The sequence below is a fragment of the Lissotriton helveticus genome, chromosome 3_1 (assembly GCF_964261635.1).
Source record: "Lissotriton helveticus chromosome 3_1, aLisHel1.1, whole genome shotgun sequence".
Lineage (NCBI taxonomy): Eukaryota > Metazoa > Chordata > Amphibia > Caudata > Salamandridae > Lissotriton > Lissotriton helveticus.
In genome coordinates this window covers 332,665,894-332,674,257 of record NC_136061.1, presented here as the reverse complement: position 1 = coordinate 332,674,257, position 8,364 = coordinate 332,665,894, and the positions used below count along the sequence as shown (strand labels likewise).

The following is an 8,364-nucleotide window of genomic DNA, read 5'->3' as shown; positions in this document are numbered from 1 at the left end:
TTAACGGATTTACTACCTTTGGAGGGATAGTTAACAATGTTAGAAAAGAAACTTTAAGTAATTGATTAAGTTAGACAAATGTCTCAACAGCCTGCGAGTGATCAACCACAACAGATCCCCTACTTAATTATACATTTTTATAACGGTCAGGCTGTTGCCCTCCCTAACAGTCCGACCCTAGTAGACCATCAGTACCATCTAATAACCCCTGATGGTAAGAAATGTATGAACGCCTAGCTATTAATAGTATATCTCCTTAAGGTCTCCGGATAACATACATTGACGTGACAGAAGTAGATCTGTCACACGATTAGATGAGTCCTCCAAAGAACTGATTAGAAACATTTCCAAAACAATTATTACCCCCATGTTAGAACTATAACTACACCCCCCAGTATAGACCGGTATAGACCGGGATATAGATAGCTATCTTAAGGGTACACAGATAGAGCAAGAATTATCAAACAGTATAGGCAGGAATATAGATAACTATCTTAAAGGTGATTTTGAGTGGGTCTTTAGTACAGCTAGAATAGGGGCGTTTGTTACAAAGTCTACAAAATCTGTTGCAGTTGTCAATGGTGAGATATCCTCCACAAACCCTCAAAAGAGCTTCCTCATTCTCTCTAAGAGGATTACAGGAAGTGACCAAAGTATAATCTATCATAATCCTCAAGGACAGATAGTGAAAAATTTGGCCAACGCCCCAGTGACCACATTGCTAACTGATATAGTTATAGAAGAGGCACAAAAAGATTAATAAAAAAAAATTGTATACATAAAGTAAAAACAAAAACATCTTGGAAGTGGGGACAAATACAAAGTGAACCCTCTTTTACAAAGATAGTCATTTTAAACTCTTCATGTGTGACACTGATGCCAGTGACAGAGCGATATTGAAGCCATATTAACATGAGTAACCCACAAACACCACAAATAGTCATATACATTCATGATAACGTTATGGTGTCCATTGCATATGGCAACAATCCACTTAAGCCACCCATTAAATGCACCCGCCAAGACATATGTATGGATGAAGTTCTGCAGAGATTAAGGATAAATATGCCTGACATTTACCTTCACACCCTAACGACAACATATGTGAAGTATAGAAATACCTCATTAAGTAAATAATGGTCCACTCCCGGTGTAAAGGATACAATTGGAAGTGCAACAAAGTACAATATAAAGAATAAAACTGGGGAGATTGAATATTTACATTAAAAACAGACCTTGTCCGCCAAACAAACATGAGTCCCCTTTAAAACATATGGTCAAGGTGTTCCCCAGAGATAAGGCTAGGATAGAAAAACACTATAAAGAATGGCACAAGGCAATATTATAACATGCACATACCTGGCCCCAAGATGGCCCATTTGATGACACAACATTAGACCACATGACTACTTTCTTGCAAAGTAAATACACAGTGTCTAAATTGGAAAAGAGGAAGACCACCTTAGCCCCATGGCGGGTCTTCTGATATCAGAAAAATGAGCGGATTGACGGTGATTATGTAGCATGTACTCCCATAGCACCCCCCGCCATACCGGACACTATGGAGCTAACTACAGGCCCTTTAAATACAAGTGACGTATGCAGTACAATTAGATGAAGAACACACCCCGTAGTAGGTTTCCACAACCCAGTAGTCACCTCGCCCTCAGGGTCCCCAGCAGTCTTTACACTCAGTCCGAATGGCCCCCTCCACCCCCAACCTAGAAACCCCAGTACCCCTAGAGACCTACAGGACAGTGTTGGAACTAACTATGTGGGACAGGTGAGAGCACAATTCACCCTACTCATGGACAATAACTCCCCTGAACAGGTAGAGAAAGACAATTATGACAATGGCAGTAATAAGAAATTAAAGGACAGGGACCACAAGGATTCTCTTATCTCATGATCTTCCAGGTCCCAGAAAGGGCTGATGACTCCTGGACAAGAAGTACCAGGCGTTCCAGGAATGTTAGGACAGCAAAAGAGTCAGACACGGAGGGGAGAAAGGACAAAGGGTCAGGGTGATGGACCCAGTGGCCAAAGAAGTGATGAGGAGAAAAAGAGACCCTAGTATAGTATGGGGTTGGGCAGCAGGATCATGCCTCAGACTTGGGGACCAGCCTCCACAGAAGACAAGGAACAGACCCCACCCAAGCAAAACAGGGCCGGACTGGCTACCGGGCAGTTTGGAATGCTGCCGAGCTGCTGCCTGATTTTACTGCAGTGGGGGCTGATTTCATCCATGGAGACCTGCGTGTGCTTTGAAATACTGAAAGCAAAACGAATTTCGTTTTGCTCACGCAGGTCCCCATTAACGAAATCAGCCCCCAGCTCAGCAGCATTCCTAACTGCCCAGTAGCCAGTCCGGCCCTGGAGCAAAAGGAAACAGGAGAACTGAGATAGACAATTTACAGTTTGAGGGTAATCATGGTCCGCCCTACCCAGGGACATTTGCCATGGGAGAATGTGCAACATTACAAAGGGACACACTGGGTCAATACCAGTGCGCCCTGGAGTGCCAGATAGCAAAGGACCCACTCCAAATGAGATAGTGGCTGAGGAACAAAATAGTTGGTACCATGTTGTCCCTTTCACTGACAACTTAGCAGACTAAACAGAAGGCCTAGCTCCTCAAATGTTGCAATGACCACGAGAAGGGTCCTTTGAACCCTGAGACATGGCAACTGCGAAGATATGCATTTTTTAGGACATAGGGATTCAGACTGGGACTTTCCCTATATGCAGAAGAGTCTGTTTATATGGCAAAAGTATGACAGACAATATGATTCATGGCATCCCAAAGGCTTAATTGACCCACCTTTGTACCAGATTCCCCTAGTGTACAAAGAACAGGGAGTACAACTTTATGTACCTTGGTCCCATATGGACAAAGAGAACCTTAAAAACAATTCCTACCCCTTGTCGAAGAGGCTGGAAAGTGGATATCAGCTCTCGAAAAACATACAGCATCAAGTATTCTTGCAATAGGTTATATCAAGAGTTTATGAAGTTCCCTCGTACGAGACAAGACAGACAGACTATTCAAGAAGGCAGGAATATAAGATGTGACACTGCCTGACCATAGAAGTGGTGGATCGTCCTTCAGTAACTACAGAGGAATTGTTTGGAAACAACTGAGAAAAATGTATCCAGAAAGGCCAGACATTGGGTCCCTTATGACACAGACAATGCAGCCAAATGAGGATCCAGCCCAGTTCCCTAGCAAAATGAAGTAAAATGGACATAGGAAGTTAGGGAAAGTTGGGACGTGACTGGAGGAAATGCAGTATTGTTTTATAACATGGTGAAAAAGGGACTACCTGCAGAAGTGCAGGACAAACTGGACAATATAGTGGCCTTAGACGCCAAACCATGGCCAGAGATACCGATACACATAATATAATTCTGTAAGAAGAGTCAGGAAGAGGAAAATAATGGGTAAGGCAAAATAGAAAAAGCAGTAGCCAATTTAGTCCAGAGGAAGTTGGCCAAGAAAACGGACGGGGGGATTTGCCACTGCCACTACTCAGTTAGCCACAGTATCCTGGGGTATGTCTCGTGCAGGCATTACAATGGAAAGCCAACCTTATGACCAGGGAAAAAATAACAAGAATGTAAGAGGAGGGCGAGGACGTTTTAGGGTAAATAGGTCAAACACATTCCAGATTGGAGAGATGTGCCACTATTGTAGGAAGGTAGGACACTTCATCAGGGATTGTAGTTCCAAAAAGAGCGATGAGTGTAAGGCCACTTCATCAGGCATTGTAGTTCCAAAAAGAGCGATGAGTGTAAGGCCAACTTATGGCCAGCAAGTGGCACCACCTCGTGGCATCATGGCACAACCCGCCACCAGTCCACAAGTGATATATCTCCATCAGCCCCAATTGCAAATGCAACATCCACCACAGTTGCAGCCCCAGCAACTACAGCAACCAGTGTCCCAAATACAGTACTTGCCACAACAGACTGTGCAGCCCACCTTACAGCAGCAGAACTTACAAGTAGGGATAACGGTCAGGAGAGGCAACCCCTCCTATCAAAATTACATGGGAGGATATGCCCAATGAAGATGCTTGTGGAGTAGTCTCATGTGTCCAGTCTTATCAGTAACTTACAGGGCAGACGAGGAACAAACTATGACTGTAGCTATTAACGACAAGGCGCACAACTTTGAAGAACCGGGCTTTTTAGTACCCAGCGGCACCAGGGGCACGCCCAAAGTCTTCGGGTTCACCTGTTTTAGAATACAGAGACACGAGGTACTTCTTGGTGGCGGCAAGGTTGAATTTATTAGCTGCAGCCAGAAACAGAAGTCCACGAAGTACAACACCACGTATATTCGTAGGGGACTGCTCGAATTCATAAAAACGAGTCATCCCTTTTATGCCAAAAATCACATTCCGGACAAACACCCATTATTTACAATTTGTCCAATCATAGGCATTATTACAGAAAGTATCGCATAACAACAAACCCACTTTTCGGTTGTCCGGCCCACCATCAATTATACAGAAAAGCCCAACATTCCTTCTTACATAAGTCGGACAGTACCCATAATAAAAGGACCACAACCCATGTCATAAAAGAGGCCATAAAGGAAGAAACAGAAACAGATACAGAGCAAGATAAGGGATGTGTTTGTATATCAAACTTTGCAATGTCCTGTGCTCTGATCCTTAATCTTGATCAGCTATAGGGCAAGGAACTGGTTCAGCAAGGTCAGCTTCAGGCAACGAGGTCAGTTCACTTGGTTCATCCAAAAGTCAGCACGAACTCGAGCCGACGTGTACGTGTACCAAGGACTCGTTCGGCCGCAGTCGACGGCCTATGTGAGGGCAACCAAAGAATGGCAGCCATGCACAAAATGGAGCCCATGGTCCAGAATGAAATCTCCAGATACATAGTGAATCTGTAGGTCTAGCATGACGAGATCACTCGTACTTGCCGAACTCACTAGTTACGGTTTGCTACTATCAAGTACAGAATTCACGGAACCACAGACCCTCCATTTGCCCTTTCATAGGCAATCACTCAGTCTGCGTCTGAATCGATATCAATATTCATCAGATCATGAAGATGCTGCTGGAGCATCATCCTGTTACTCAGTACTTCTCTCGAGACAGGTCCTTTCACACACATAGTAGCACAAAGGCCACATATGGCAGGACCACACTGTACACAGAGACAACATGAGAAAAGAATCGCTAAAACCATCCCAATGATCATCAGAATCTTCCATCCCCAAGTTGATAACAGCCCCCAGAACCATCCAGTCAATGACTAATCTCCTTTATCCACATTTATAGACTCGGAGATCTTATGTAACCTAGAAATGGCCTGGTATACTGTCGGAGCATTATATGGTATGAAAACGCAGCAACTCTATTGGATCAATTTACATACCCCACCTCATCTGCAAGTATGACGTCTAAAACCATTCGATTCTGTAATGTCATAAGGCGATCTGCTTGAAGCTCAGCGGTCGAATTACTAAGGGCACCGGCAGTTTCATTTATGGTGGACTCAACCACTCTCGTCAATTGCCGTAGGTTTCTACTATTTGCCATAGGTCCCCAAAACGGTAGGACACCCTTGAGAAAGTCTCCCACTTCTTGTCCTGTGGTATCTTCCTGATTGAAGACACCCCTAACAACTCTCGTTCTGTGGTAATCTTCAGCAGTATACGTAGGAGGTAACAAATATGCAACATAAAATGTTCCCGAAAAATCAGGAGGCAACCATGTGTATGCTCTATCATAGCAAACAAAATACGTGCCCTTAGCTGCTAAAAACGGTGGGGAAGTTTGGGACGCAAAGACATACGTCTGAGTACAAACACTCTTCCCTAACTGAGCTCTCGGATTCTTGCCTTTACCTTGCAGACAAAAATGACCACGATGGGGTACGATCCAAATCGGAGGTGACCTCTTTCGTCTCTGCTTTTCATTCAGACTAACACTATATCCAGTCACTTTCCATCCGATATAAGCTAATGCCTCATCCTTAGGAATAGTCTCATATGTATCGATATCTCTGATCATATCTGTTATTCCCTTCACCAAGGCACTATTACTCGAGTTCTCTTTCATGGAACGCAGGGGATAGACTTCGTTGGCATAGATAAACATCGTCTGATATGCCCATACAGACCCATTGTAACTGAATGGCAGAACCAAATAGGGAATACCTCTATCCGTAGTATGTGGCATAAGACCACACACCCAACAATTAGTGGTGTTCACTACCAACTGGTGTTGATGGAGAAGTTGTTCGAAGGAATTTTTATTAAATTCTGACCTTTTAATCAGTTCATGTTCAAGTAAAGTGTGGAACGAATGCAAAGAAATAGTAGTAGGGAAAGACATAGGTTGGGAGGTAGGTGCAAATGTCAATTGGGTAGCATAAACAATCCCACCCATCAGAGACAACATCATGCTGAAGAACACTATAAGACACATTATTAAAAAACATTTGCTATGAATCAATTTACACAATTCTGTCTTAAAGTTCATTTTTGCAACAGCTCTCTCAATCTCAAAAAACTCCATCCTCTAACCGTGCTGTTCGCGGCAGTTGGTTTTCTTCGCTCAGGTGTGCGTCTGTAAGTCTAGGGAACGCCCTAGAACAAACCAGAACCGTCGACCTTGCGTCTATACGGTTTGCCACTTCAAGTTTTGATACCGCGTTCCTACAGCTGAACCCGGAAGATGGTTCGAAAAAGGAAAAAAAAGGAAAAAACAAAAACAAAACAGCTTCTTGGATGAGAGAGTGCAGAAAGAGCAGAAAGAGATTATTTTTTTATTAGTCCATTGTTTCTTTGTCGCAAATTATAACGGCCTTTACCAGGCACCGTCTGATCTTGGAACAACAACTCAGGCTCAGTGGTGTCCAATCTCAAAGGCGGAGGCACAACTGCTTGCAAGATATCGTCGTCCTCTCGCTCAGACCTGGTCCCTACCAAATGTGCGTCGCTAAATGGCATACATTTCTGTACTCTTTCTGTTTCTGAATCACCAATACCCTCACGGATCCACTGGTCGTACGGTAGAGGTAAAGGTACCTTCTTACAATGTACGCCGTGGATCCAATTTTTCTTGCCATGGACTCTTACTGCTGTTCGTGTCGATAAAAGTACTTGGTAAGGGCCGGTCCGATGGGGCTGAATGTTCTTGGTCCGCTGGAAATTGCGCACTAATATCCAATCTCCAGGATTGATGGTGTGACCTGGATCTTCAGATGCTTGTGGGAGGTTATCATGAACCTGTTAATGTAAAACACGTAATTTAGTCGTCAGATCATATAAGTAATCAACCGACACAGGATATTCGATGTCGCTGAACTTCGTTGGTCTCGGCACTCCCCACACATTTGCCGGGCGACCAAACACAATTTCGTATGGACTAAGTCCTATTCGGGAATGCACTGTAGTTCTGGTTGACAGAAGTGCCAACGGCAACGCATCGGGCCATTGAAGACCAGAACTTGCCTGGATCTTGGCTAACTTAAGCTTCAGAGTACCATTATAGCACTCGACTAAACCAGCTGACTGGGGGTGATTCACAGCATGAAATTTCTGCCTTATGCCCAAACCCTCACACACTCTCTTCATGATCTGGCCCACAAACTCACTTCCATTATCACTCCATTCCAATCTTGGCAAACCAAACCTAGGGAAGAATTCCTTGAGCAGAACTTTAGCTGTGGATACAGCATTGTTATCCTTTAGGGGATAAGCCTCTACCCATCTTGAAAAGACACAGACAACCACCAGGACGTATTTCAGATTGTTACATCTCTCCATGTGGATGAAATCCAATTGCAACACCTCGAACGGATACGCCGGAGGCGCGAAGTGACCAGCTGGAGTTGGGGTTCCCTTGCCAGGATTATGCATCAGACAAACCATGCAGTTCTTGACCAGATTCTCCGCACACTTAGGAATTCCACCATTCTGCCACACTGGAGCCAACAACTTCCAAATCCCTTTCGCACTAATGTGAGCCATTCCATGTGCCATCGTAACCACTGCAAGCACATACGCATCAGGCAATAACCATCGTTGGTGCTCCGACAATTCAATCCAACAGCCAGTCGAATCCAACATTCCCGTACTCTCTCTCCACACACTCAATTCTTTCTCAGTAGCTTCAGCCTGAATCAGTTTCACACTCTCTATTGTGTCTTCACACATTCCTCTATCCGGAACCCATCTTGCTGGACCTGCAACATACATTCGACTCGTCACATCTTTCGCCATTTCTCTCGCTACTTCAAACGCATTACCACGACTAACGTCATCTGTAACTTTCTTATGTGCACTGCATTTCACAATCGCAACTTGCGTCGGCAACGTAAGCGACT

General features: G+C 44.2%; 1 pseudogene; it reads left to right on the top strand.

The window, feature by feature from the left end:
* Positions 1–2,467: 2,467 nt before the first annotated feature.
* Positions 2,468–4,070, top strand: LOC144822963 (uncharacterized; annotated as a pseudogene).
* The last annotated feature ends 4,294 nt before the right edge of the window (positions 4,071–8,364 follow it).